Source organism: Fringilla coelebs (genome assembly GCF_963513975.1).
Source record: "Fringilla coelebs genome assembly, chromosome: 2".
NCBI lineage: Eukaryota > Metazoa > Chordata > Aves > Passeriformes > Fringillidae > Fringilla > Fringilla coelebs.
The window spans coordinates 8133739-8147301 of NC_140029.1; positions in this window are offsets into that span (position 1 = coordinate 8133739).

Here is a 13563-nt window from a genome sequence, read left to right on the forward strand (position 1 = left end):
ATGGAGGGCAGGGGGATGCACAGATCCACCTGCATGCAGGATCCCATGGAGGGCAGGGGGATGCACAGATCCACCTGCAGCCCATGGAGGAGCCCATGCTGGAACAGTTGGATACCCAGGGAAGGCTGAGACCCCTGCATTGGAGCAGGCTCCTTGCAGGAGCTGTGACCCCGTGGAGAGAGGAGTCCATGCTGGAGCAGGTTTGCTGGCAGGACTTGGAGCATGGGGACCCATGCTGGAGCAGACTGTTCCCAAAGGACTGCACTCTGAGGGAGGGTCTCACACTGGAGTAATTCATGGAGAACTGCAGCCTGTGAGAAGAACACAAGTTGGAGCAGGGGAGAGTTTGAGAAGTCCTCCCTCTGAGGAGGAAGAAGGGGTAGAGAATATATGCAGTGAACTGCCTGCAGTCCCATTTCCCATCTCTCTGCACTGCCTAGGGGAGGAGGTAGAGAAGATCAGGAATGAAGCTGAGCCCAGGAAGAAGGAAGGGCTGGGGGGAAAGTGCTTTTTAAGCTTTGGGTTTATTTCTCATTACCCTACTCTGGGTATTATATTAAAGTAATTTCCTGAAATTGAGCCTCTTTTGCCCATGACAGTGACTGGTGAGTGACCTCTCCCTGTCCTCATCTCACACATCAACCTTCTGGTGTATTTTCTCTGCCCTGCCCAGCTGAGGAGGGGATGGACAGAGGGGCTTTGGCAGGCACCTGGCACCCAGGCAGGGTGAGCCCAGCCCAGTTTCCCTCACAGCACACAGACAGCAAATGGGTCACAAGCTGCCTGGGCACAGGGACAGAAATGTGCTGCCCACAGCATCAGAGGTGCTCAGGGAGCAGATGGAAGGGCTGCTGCCCGTAGTGGCATCATGACAACCACTTATCTGTTCCACCAGACACAGATGAGGTGCCATGGCAGCCAGGGAGAGAGAAAGATGGGGTGAGAAAAGAGATGTGATAATGAGAGTCCGACCACAAACCATTCTTTCCAGGAATGGTTTCTTTAACTTACCCTAAACAAAGGGCTGCACTGTCCAAGTATTACCTACATAGTGCTTGAAAACCCTCATTCTAATAGCAAACAGCTGTTTGACTGAGCCACATTTATGCCCTTTGCTTAGTGTTTGTGGACACTTGTGTGATTCCAGCTTTGGTCAGCTGTTCTTCTGGCTGATCTGTCTGTCCTGCACAGGAAGATCCCCTCTCCTCGACTTCACTGCTGTTCATTTCCCTCCTTGAAAGGCTTAATTTGTTTTATCAGGGAGTAGAAATTACAAGACAACCATTGCTTCATGTGTAAATTGAAAATTCTTTGTCCAGCTTTTCTTGGGAACCACACATAAATTTATTCTTCAAAGAATTGCTTAAAAATTTTCACGTGGACTCTGGAAATGCAGGACTTATCACACTGCACACATTTTTCAGGTGTAGAATCTTGGAGTTGCCCTATGAATGCCAAATTTAGATGCTGATGGTGCTTGCAAGAACAAATAAATTACAGATTGGCTCCATCTCATACATGTGAAGAATTCTTAAGATCATGCCTGTGGTTTTTTTCAATTTCTACATGTGGCCGATCAGTTTTTGCTTACCTTTAATAGTATGCAAAGGTCATCCTTCAAAGTTATAGATGCTCTTAATGGCAAAATTTATTATCAAGTATTTTAAGTCATGCCATTATATCTTATCTGGGATAAGTACCTGATCAATTCAAAACCCTCTGGAAAAGAGTTTTCTCAATCTCTATTTCTTTATTTTCTGGAAGGAAAACTTGTTTTCTAACTATTTAATCTCCTAGTGAAAGACCAAAAAGGGAGATGAGAAATTGAATATTGCTTTTGTGACACTACTGAAGTTAACTTGGAGCACATTTACAGACTTCATGTTGTCTTCATATTATACAGGGACAGCAACAGAAGCAGAGAAACAAGAAGGAAGGCATTCTTGTCTTTCTCATTTCCCTTTCTTGTGTTCATGAAAGAGCATCTAAATTTCTGATTAATAGTATTTACACTCATACAGGCTGGATATAAAAATGTGAAGTAAGAAAAAGTAGCTGGTTTTCAATACATATTGTTTGGAATATCTCAAATTTCATACACCAGGACATGACATGCTGAATTTTTTAATGTGCTAGAAAGCTCTGTTATTCTTGCTAAATCCCTGATTTCTTTATCTGATGAAAGAAAAATACAAGCTAAAAGTTGTAACTTGTATAAAATCTGAAGCTTAATAAATATTACAATTACTACATTACTCTTTCCCACATAACTGTAACAGACCAGCACATTTTCCTCTCTTCTGACACATCTCTTAAGGAAGCTTCTCTCTAAAAACCTACTGGGGAGTAAAGGGAAAAAAATTACTTACCATTAAGTGCATTACTCAGCTTCTATGAATGCAAAATTTTAAAGCCAACTGTCTTGTACAAACAAAAAAAGAAGAGTATTTTTCTTGCCTAAGTAAACACCACATATTCACTTAGGAAACAACTGCATATTAGTGTGGCAATATAATTTAAATCACATAGCAAATGAAGGTGTGTAATCAGCCTTGGAGCTTGTCACAAAGCACTCACTGCCTGATCAGCTCACCCAAGATGTGGAAAATTTCAAAGACAGGAAGCAACTTCTCCTCCCAGATTCTCACTGCACTAATTAGCTTTGACTTGCTATTCCTTCCATGGATGCAGAGAACTTTGACTTCACAGAGATCCCTAGCACTGCAAGATGAACTAATCTGTAAATTCCGTTCCTTTGTACAGCAGAAATGGGTTATGTATTCCACACAGGAAAATTACAGTAAAAAGATTTATCCTATGCTAATCAAAATATGAGCTATCAGTGTCAAATGTATTAGAAGTATTAAATAAATATATAGAAGTGTTTCATGCAGTGGTACAACCACACAGCTGTTCACATGGGAATAAATGTGAAAAAAAACCCACACAAGTCTTCAGTGCCTCCCTGTCATGCTTGTGTATGCAGTGTATTGTTAAATGGTGGACATGTTGTGCATGCTTAATTAAAAACTAAGAAATGGCTTTTCCAGCACCTTAACAAGGCATAGACATATTGATGGTGGAACATCAGCTAAAGGAAGTGTGAGTTACTTTGCTGCAGCTATGAGGCTTGTAGGGAGAGGAAATAATTTTCTAACATGCCAACTGTCATAGTTGAAGAATTCAGAAAATATCTCAGACACACAAAGGCATTGTTCTGAAATAAAAGCAGCAGATTTCAAAAATCTGGGGGTTGGAGTAGATGATCTTTAAAGATCCCTTCCAACACAAACTATTCCATGATTCTTTGAGTCTGCAAGATAAAGATGAATGGAGGATGATGGCTCAGGGCTTAGATGGGCATGAACCAGTTTGATTGCTTGGGTTAGTTATAGTGCTTAATAGTGCAGGTGATGGGTCCCTGTGAAGAATGGGGCTCCTCACTGCAGGAGAGAGGAAGATGCATGAAATATGGGGAAATTTCAGGCTTGCTCCCTCCTGGGACAAAAAAATAGAGAGACTTGTACTCCATAACCTGTACAGCATGGAGAGGTTAGCAGTGGACAAGAGAGTTTATAAAATGTCAAAAATATTTCTCTGAAAATCCTCTTATTTCTGGGATTGTGCAGAGTTATAAATGAGTCCATAGTTACCAGGCTCATCCTCAGAAGGTTTTCCCTGAGGGTCCAGACTGAAGGATTAGAATGAAATGACCCTTTTGAGAAACAACCACTGACTGCCAAGTAGGTGTTTCTTCCCCTATGGGCATTTTGTGTGAATTCTCCCTGAGTCACAATGGTTATTTACTTGACTTTCTCTCAGTCATGCTCTGGAGGAAGCATGTCACATTCCTGGACATTCAGGGATGGGATCCAAGATTGTTCTGCTGCAGCTGGTATTTCCTCTGCAGTGGTGATGGGCAGGAGTTGCTGAGTTCCACATTGTTTGGCTGGGTGCAGTCTGGATGTGACTGGTTTGCTTTAAACTGTGAGTTTTCTTCTGCTCACACCCTTGGTGGGAATGAAGAATGGTTTGAAGGCAAGGAGGGACAGCTCTGTCCATCTTACCAAGTAAAAGCTTCTCCTCTAAGGAATGTTGGAACTTTATGATATTCTGCATAGATTAGAAGACAAGGTATGCAACAGTCAGAACTCCTCCACTGAGTGTCTCTTTAAAATAAAACTTATTACTTTAAAGAGCTATTTCTGTTTGAGAGTGAAAGTAAAACACAGGAGTTTGCTTAAAACCACCAACTTCACTCCTGCTGTATTTTTGTCAGAGGTAAAACTTGCAAGAACATTATATAACATGAAAAAGTTCACCTTCCCAATAAGAAATGAGATAATGCAGGAGAAAAGTTCATAATAAGTAACTAATGCCAAGGGTAAATATCTCTAATGCAACCAGCAAGGAGGTTTGTTTCATTTTTATTTATCCTGGAAAATTCATTCCAAGATCATAAAAGGAAATGCACCAGGTTTTGCCTTTTTATTAACAAAAGCATTAAAAGAGCATAATGTGATGGACTTGCAGATGACAAAATTGCTTTTCTTAAAATGTAAAAGCTCAAAATGTTGGGTATTAGGGAGAAACTGAAGAAAAAACAAAAAAAAAAAATCAGAGCATGCCTCTATATGCTGGAGCAGGACTCTGAGAACCTTGGTTTGAAAGTGGATGAACATTTGAAAGATCTAAGAGTCTTAACAAATGGGAGCTGGCTGGGGAATAGTATTACAAAAAATATAAAGGTTTAATATTTTATGCTGTGTTAGGAGTGCATTCCACTTTAAACAAAAATTCAAGTGGTCTTCAACAAATGTGCAACAAACAGGCCATGAAATCAGACTCAAATAATAGTTACAATTTTTTAAAAATCATTCTCAGGATTCATTAATTGCCTCTAGGAAGGCTGTTGTATTAATGAAGATATTTCTCATCCTTAAAGGCCAGTTTAAAATGTTGCAGTGGGAAAGGCTGCTAAATAAAGAAAAAGATCTAGAAAAGAAAGGGTTCATTGCTTTCTTCTCTGTTGACATGGTATCAAGACCTAGAAAATTGGGTTTCTGAGAGTCTGGCTGTAAGATCATTCAGCCCCCAAAGCCCATGGGAAGGTTATTCAGCCATGAGTTGACTGTGTCATGTTTTCATATCTTATCTGTCAGGAGCCAGCTCCACTCATGAGCATTTGCAAAAACTGGAATGTGCTACAGGGATGCCAGAGGGACTCTTGAGTCTGCAAGATTCTGCCACTGGGTTTTGTCTGTGGTGTCAGGCTCAGGCTGTCTTAGGTAGTGGAGAGCTGGTGGCATAAGGAATATATCATGTGACTAATATATTGGTGCTATTAATCCTCTTTTTATTATAACTTAAACCCCATATTATTATCTGAATGACTCCTAATCTGTTAATCTAACATGATTTAAAGGGGTGATAAAAATAGTGTCTTGCTTTACAGGCATTCATTTATGGAAATAAACTTTGCCTAGTGCACAAAAATTAGGGTGGATAATTCCAGGCTTACATTTCATACATCCCAGTTCTTAAAATTGATGTATTTTAAAATACAATATTAAGATGCTGTGATTCTATAACATGTTGTATTTGGTGGTTTTACTGAATCATTGCAGTAAATATTGATTTAGGCAACTAAGTCTCCTGAGATAAAATTAGGTACTGAGGAACAAACTCTGCCTACAAAAACAAAATCAGAGTTATTTAGAAGTATAACTGTGTTTGTGTTAAAAATATAGAATGGTAGTTTTCTGATGCTTTATTGAATGTTTTTATTCTGTTTGGAGGCTGGACATTTCAGAGGTTTTTGTAGGAAGCCTAGCACTGCAATGATGGCTGAGCTAAGTGCCTGGTTCTTCAGGAGTCCAACTGCTTTGATCTGTCAGATGTGACTCCCTGGGTACAGTCTGGAGGACAAAGGTTTGGGTTCTGCATCAGGACCATGCTGCCTTTCAAACCTACCAGCCATGTCCAGGACACACCTGAGAACACCACTGACACAGAACCAGGAGAAGATTGTTATAAACTTGTTCTAGAGGAGTTACTTTTCACCCACTGACACATAAATGAGTGAATATTTTAAATTGTCATAGATGAGCACTTAAACACGTTGTTGCTGAATAGTTTTATTAGTGACACTTTATACTCTCTGTTATGAGCAATATAAAGATGAGGGGTCTTTTTCTTATGTTAAAGGTCTTTTTTTTTTCCAAAATAACCATCTTTGGCCTATGTTAGAAATGGGGTGACAAGTTAGAATAAGAACCAACAATTCTCAGTTTCTCTGCATGGTGAAAAACTCCTCACAGGCATCTTTGCTTTTAGCCTGCTTTTGTCTGCCTACAAAGAACTTTGCTTGTCAAGAATTGTAGGTACCTACTCTTCAAGTGGAAAGAATAGCTGGCCTCCAGCCTCCCACAGGGAGAGCTGAAAATTAAAAAGATCTTTTAGAGAACCTAAGAATGGCTTTAGCCCCTTCAGCAGCTGAATAAGGTTTTATAATAGAAGTGCAAATGCACGTGCTGCAACTCCCAGTGAAAAGCTGTCATGATACCACATTATTTGCAATCTAAACCTCAGCTTCTTCGGGCATTCTCCTGCACTTTATAAGTGACTCTGGTGTACAAATAATTTCTGGCATAGCTCTTGATAATTCTTGACAAATATTTGAAAATTATAATCTCCTGTTACCAATGTGAATTAAGTAGGTGTGCTGGGAGCTTTCCCCTCAGTGCTCAGTGCACAGCAGAACAGGCAGGGGCTGCCTCAGGGGGCTACTAAATTGTTAGCAGTGGCCATCACATGCTTTAGGCAGGTGTGCACCTGGCTGCCTGGGCTTGGGAGAGTTCCTGCTGTACTCAGGTGCTGCTGGAGTGGGGACCTTTGTAAATGCACCTGGCAACAGCTCCTGCCAGTGCCAAAGCCCTCAGTGTGAGCAGCAACACTTCTGAGCTTCTTTGCTGCCCAGAAGAAAGAGTCACTACTCAGGACACGTAGGTTTGTACTTCCAAGGCAGCATCAGCCACTGGATGTGAGTGCAGGTCATGGAGCTGTGAGTCCCTCCCAGAGTGCTGTGAAAGCCACAACCCAAAAACCACACTCGTCTTTCCAAGGAGATCTCATCACCCAATTCTTCTTGCATATTCTCCTCTCCTCTCCTCTCCTCTCCTCTCCTCTCCTCTCCTCTCCTCTCCTCTCCTCTCCTCTCCTCTCCTCTCCTCTCCTCTCCTCTCCTCTCCTCTCCTCTCCTCTCCTCTCCTCTCCTCTCCTCTCCTCTCCTCTCCTCTCCTCTCCTCTCCTCTCCTCTCCTCTCCTAGTGAGATGCCTTTTCTCTCTTTGGGTTCCCTTCCTTCTCTCCAGCTGCCCTGGACCTTCAGTTTCTGATGTTCTTCTGTCCCCCCTGTGCCAAGAGAGGGGCAGTGCTGGAAAGGTGTTCCTGTTGGAGAGGACCAGGCACAGTTTGCTTTCAGAATGCTGTGTTTTCAGGACTGAGGCATTTAAAGCATCTGCATTGTATAGTCAGGAGTACATCTAACCCCACTGCATGCCTTGTCTTCTGTCCTGACCGTTTGACCTGGGCAAAATTTCCATTTATCCACATTGTGCCATCCCATATGTTCTCTGCCTGATCCCTCTGCAGTCTCTCCCTGGGCATGTGCACAGGCAGCCAGAAGCTGAGGGAGCATAACCCAGATTCCTGCTCGTCCACCCCAGGGAGAAGAGAGGAGAAGCTGTGACCAGAGTGACTGCAGAGAGGATTCAGTCAATTCCCAGCCTCACAGGCCTTCCCACTCCTCCCCTGCTCCAAGAACTCTCCAGCTGGCTTTGTGTTTACTTCTGCCTTCCCTGTGACATCATCTTATAGTCTCGGTTCCTCTTTTGCATGCTGGAGAGAATGTTATCTGCAGTTCTCTTTTTTCCTCTTCTGATGGACTGGGCATGCCTGGGCTCCTCCTGAGCTCTTATCCTGCCACACCAGTGGAAGATGATGCATTCATTGCTTCCCCTTGTTCATGCCATCCTTAACAACAACAACAAAATCCTTTCCGTCCCAGCTTGGTTCCTCTGTGCAGTTCTCAGCTGACTTATTAGTAGGCCCGTGTTTGTCATTTGTGAGATTGACTGCACAAAAACTGTAGGTGTAAATTTAATAAAAATACATCTGTAAACATTACAGCACTCAGCACCATGGCTTTTATAAAATGTAAAGTAAAGCTGGTTGTCCATATTGAGTTCTGGGTGGTAGCTAGCAGGGCTTTGTTTCAAGGTTATGTTCCTTGATCCTTTTCCAGGTGAGACACTAGAGAAAAATATCCATGAAATTTCTGAAATTTCCTTTCTCTTCTGAAAGGAGGAGAAAAGGCATGTCAGACTGGTGTGGTGCCCTATTGTAACACGCTAACAGGATTTTTCAGAACTAGATGAAAGCATGATAAATTGGTGACAAGAAGGGTCAGTCAATTGCAGGGGGGGAGGGGAAAAAAACCCACAAAATTTGCCCTCCTGGCTCCATTCATGGACTGGATGACATTCCTGCTGCATGACAAATGTGCAGGCACCCTCTTCCCAAGCTGGAAGGAGATACAGCAAGAATGTGGGAGAAACCAGAGGAAGCCAAGAGCATGATGGAAGGATTTAGGAAATTAACTCCTTCTTTAGGAAAGGAACTAGGCTAGTGATAGATATCCATAAGGGAGGTGGTGGTGAGGGAGCCAAAGATGCACAACATGTCAGGCATGCTGAGGGGAGGCAGGACAGCAAGCCAAGGGATGCAGGCCCCCTAAAAGACTTTTGAAGGTTGGTCTCTAAAGGCTTACATGACCTTTTACCAGCCTTTAACATAGACACTGCTGAATCCTCATTGCTCAAGTCTCCATGCCCTTGCTTTTGTCCTATTTCTGTCATTTCTGGGCTGTCTTTGATGCTTTGGTGTTAAAGGAGGAAAGCAGCCCAGTTTATGGCTTCCACCTTGCAGTATTGCTGCCCAACATCTTTACTCCTCCACCGCTGCTGACAGCTTGTCCTGTCAATGGCCAGAGGTGCCATTTCTGTGCCACTACAATAATGGTGAACAATTGTGACCAAAAAATGAGGTTTCTGGGGCCTTTGTTCCATGCCCTCTTGAGAATCTCTGCATGGCCTCCTGACCTGCCTGCATGAGCTGGGCAGAGCTCAGGTGAGCTGTGGGGTTAAAGACCATATGGAATAAAATAAAACATCCCAGCTCCCAAGAAGTAGAGCCTAAGGAGAAGTGGAGAAACTTCAGCTGCATTTGAGCCCATTCTACTTCCACAGCATATAATGGGTAGGTGGGAAGGCAGCTCACAGTGGGTATGGAGTGATCATTAAAGCAAGGCTTGCAAGTTCAGCTTGTGTACATCTCTAAACAAGGAGGGCAGCAGCTTTTTTGGTAGCTGAGTTCAGCTGTCTGGCACATCCTTGTCTCACCCCTCCTCCCACTCCTGTATCCTGAGAAAGACAGAGCTGTGCTCCTCCAGAGGAAGCTGGCAAAGAGGGAGGTTGATCATTAGGTTTTCTAGAAAAAAAGCAGCTGCTCTAGAAAATAAACTGCTAAAATTCCAATTACCTCTAATAGTTTATAAAAGCATTGGTCTTGTGAGCCAAAGATTGAAGACTAAACCCTTCTTAGAGTTACCCTGCTGTTCACCCCACTATTTCAGGAAGAAAGGACTCAAACCTTCCTCTCCAGCTCCCATTCCTTATTGTCAGACCCTCCAGAACCTGCCTTGAGCAGAGTCCCTCCCAAGCAGCCTTTCTCCAAAATGTCTTGGGAAGGATTGAGACATGGAAGCAAAGCTGTGGGCATGCATGAAAACACAGCAGGTTATGCCATCTGCACTAAAGGAACCTTCAGGAAGAGTTTGGCAGTTTCAGAATCATGGCTGTCCTTGACAAAGCAAGCCTGGAAAAATTTTATCAGCTTTGTCTCTGTCTCCCCTGAGAGGCTCAGTTCACTGTGGCAAGGCCAGTGTGTGATGTTCCCTGTCTGTGGCTCTGAGAGAGTCCAGCATGCACATGAAAATGGCTTCTACTTTCAATCTGTTGGAAATTCTGGAAAATGTCTACCCAAGCAATAGGCAACTGAAAGTTAAGTTATAATGGACAGTTTCAGGCAATCATCATGTAAATGTCTATACTACTTGGCCTGTATCTACAAATAACATTGACATTGTAAATAACATTTACATTGAATGTGCCCACGATGTAGGCACATTCCAAGTGCCTACTGGAAAAAAGCTTGGAAACAGGCAAGAGGCTCCTGAGATCTCCACCAAGCTGGACTAGTGGAACACCAGAAGATTTTCTTAAGCTTATTGGAAGTTGACCCTAAAATAAAAAGCTACAATCAATAGATTTTAACAGTTTACAGACCACAATAGAAAAATAAGCAAAACTTTCATGGCTACGTGCTCAATTTCCTTGTTTACCACAAGGCTGTATCTTGAACAGCCACATTTCAGCTCTATTTTTAGGTAACATTCATGGAGAGGAACCACAAGATCCAGAGCTCCTATGAGCTGTGCGTTTCCCAGGGAGACCTCAGGAAGCAGCTGATGTCTTGTTTGCTCTTCCAAAGAGGGTGGATCTGAGCTCCCTCTTTCCTGCCACAGCCTTCTGAGAGAGGCAGAGGAGGGCATTTCTTCCTCACACCCCTTGGGAAGTGCCAGGGGCATCCTCATGGATGGACAGCGCTGCCAACACTGACTCTGTGCCACATAATCCCAAAAACAAACTGCCAAGAGCTGCTGGATGAAGCAGAAATTGGATGCTGCAAACTAAGCCCAAAGTTTAATCATTCCTGAGGTAATGTACATAAGAAGGAAATGAAACTCCTCTCTAAAGAACAATATATTTGCTTATTGTCTGAGGAACTAAATACTGTGAAAAGGAAAACAGAGTCTGAAAGGTGTTTTAGCTGGTCTTTGTGCAGCTCAGATGGCAAAGCCTTGCTTTTACTGACTATAGACATAATGATAGAAAACATCCCTTGGTGCAAGACTGAATTTAAAATGGAAGAGTTGATATGATTCTACCATAAAATTCAGTCATTCTGAAAATGAAAGCAAAACCCATGAAGGATTGACATGAATCCTTAAAGGGACATTAGCTTCAAGAAAAATCCACTTCACTTTGTCAGCAAGCATTTCAGGAGCAGGAGAATTTAATGCTGAGGAAGCACACAGTTTATTTAAACTTCCCCTTCAGCAGCTGTAGAGGAGTTTGGAACGTCCCCACATCCCCTCCTGGATGAAGCTGATGGGTTTGGTTCAGGACCACAGGGGAGGTTCAGCTCTCATCACCCTCTTAAGAGAAATAATCTGGGAATAGCTGCTGGGATGTTTATATTGCATAGCTATCACAAATAAATCAATTTAGCAAACACTGCTTTCCCCTCTCCCCCTAAATGAGTTCATGGATCCTGTGCAGCACTTACAGACGTAAGGCAGAGCAGCTCTTTCCCTCATAATTTTCCATTTTCAGTCAAATTTGACAAAACTGTGGCTTTTTTCTGCTCTTGGAAAGACTAATGTCTCATGCCTGCTCAAATTTACTGAGTAAATAAAACATCAGGTGGTGTCCCTGTGTACATTTAGGAGTGTCAAAAGTGGCAAAATAGGTTTGTTTGGGCTGCTCTAGACTGAGAGCAATCATTCCCATGGCATCCACCTCTGTGCTGCTAAAGGCAGCCAAAGGGCCTCTCTCTGAAAAGGCAACACATTTATCTTTGGACAGCTGAATCTCCCACCTTGTAGCTTTCATTCCATCTGCCCCCTTGAAAGGTAGACCAAAGATGATGATTTGCCACTAAGATTCTATTATAATTTTAACCTGTTAAATAAAATCTGTACAAATACAATATAATGGTTATAATTATGAAATAGAATTTAGTATCATTATTATCAATATGTGAAAATGGAGCTGGAATAATTTCTAGTATGATCAGCAGCAGAGAACCCATGTCTCAGTGCTGAGTCTCTACAATGAAGATAAATTGCATTTAGATACTTTCATGGATGCTTCAGCCTAGTAAAGCTGAAGCAATTTGTTGTTTTTTTTCTCTTTGAAATAATAAATTTCTATTTGCACCTCTTACCTCTAAACTGAGTAAATATAATATGGATGTCCATGAAACATTGGGACAGTCAAAATTCAATGACTACAGATTTGCATTTGTTAAGTTCTTTTTGCATTGAGGTTTTATCATTTAATGTGAATTCCTGGTGATCCCAAAATAATAGACAGCTTTTTAGGGGCTTCAATAGGGCATCAAAGCAGACGTATCCCAGTGAGATGAAGAAAAACCACCTCACAAGAAAATAAAACAACCACTGTGATACTAGAAAAATGCTATCAACTGCAATTAAACTTAGTATGACAGATGTAGATGCAATTTTTGCAAAAATATGGGCAGCCCCTGCCTATTTTTATATATTTGGTTATGACACTTTTATAACTGGCAGAGACCCACAGATATATTTTCCCATCCCTGGTGGTGTTGTAGCTTGTCTGGTTTTTGCACCTGACAAGCTGAAAGCATCTACATTCTAACCTTGTCCAGAAAGAAGATTGTACCAATTTATCTCAATCTTTTCCAAATTGGAGTAGTTAAATTGATACATTTGTGTGTGTGCAGCTGATGGTGCTGATCTACACTTCTCTCCCAATTAATCTCTCTGGCAGTGGCAGCAAATCCTGCCTACCAAGTCCCTGGGCACGCTTGGGAGGCGTTCAAAGACTGCAACTAGAAAAGGACTGAGCTGCAAAGAGCCAAAGCAGAAGTGAAACTGAAGTCCCAAAGTGTTTTGCCTATGCTCAGACCTCCTTTGCAGTGCCACGTCTCGCCGTGCCCCAGATTAGGAGGTTTGTCACCAGGGACTGTCTGAAGCCTGCTTGATAGATCCCATTTTCTACTGCTGTTGGAATACATTGCCCTTTCCAGAGGTGCAGTGCAGAAATAACTATTTGTCCTTGTAGGACTCAAGCTCAATAACCCCCTTTAAACCCTTCTCCCCTTTGTCCTTAGGATTCTATTTGGCCAACATTTCAGCATACGGGTTCTGATGCTCCCATCACTCTTAAGGGGCTCCTCTCACCACCAGCATCTTGTCCCTGGGCTCCCCTGCTCACCATGCTATTGTAAACATTTGTGCTTTTCCTCCAGGTAAAAAAAAAAGGAAAGAAATAAAAAAGTGGCCTTTAACCATATTTACTTTTCCATGTGGATATTGAACCAATTTTGCCAGAGAGAGGAGGAGGCAGGATGGCTGAGAACGATGGCTGGGAGCAAGGGCAGAGGAGGACACCACCTTTCAGGGACTGTGCTGCTTTGGAGCATTTGTCAAGCTGCACTCTTTTCAGTTCAGCCTTTTGTTTCACAGGATGATGTCTCCTCCTGAGGAATTCTTCACTGATATTTGTCATGTTGACTAAGTAAATCTAGTGACGAAGTAAATCTAGATCCCCTGGGATCCGTGCCTGTCTGGGGCTGACTCTCACTGCCTGGGGTGCCACACAGCAGTCCTGGCTGCT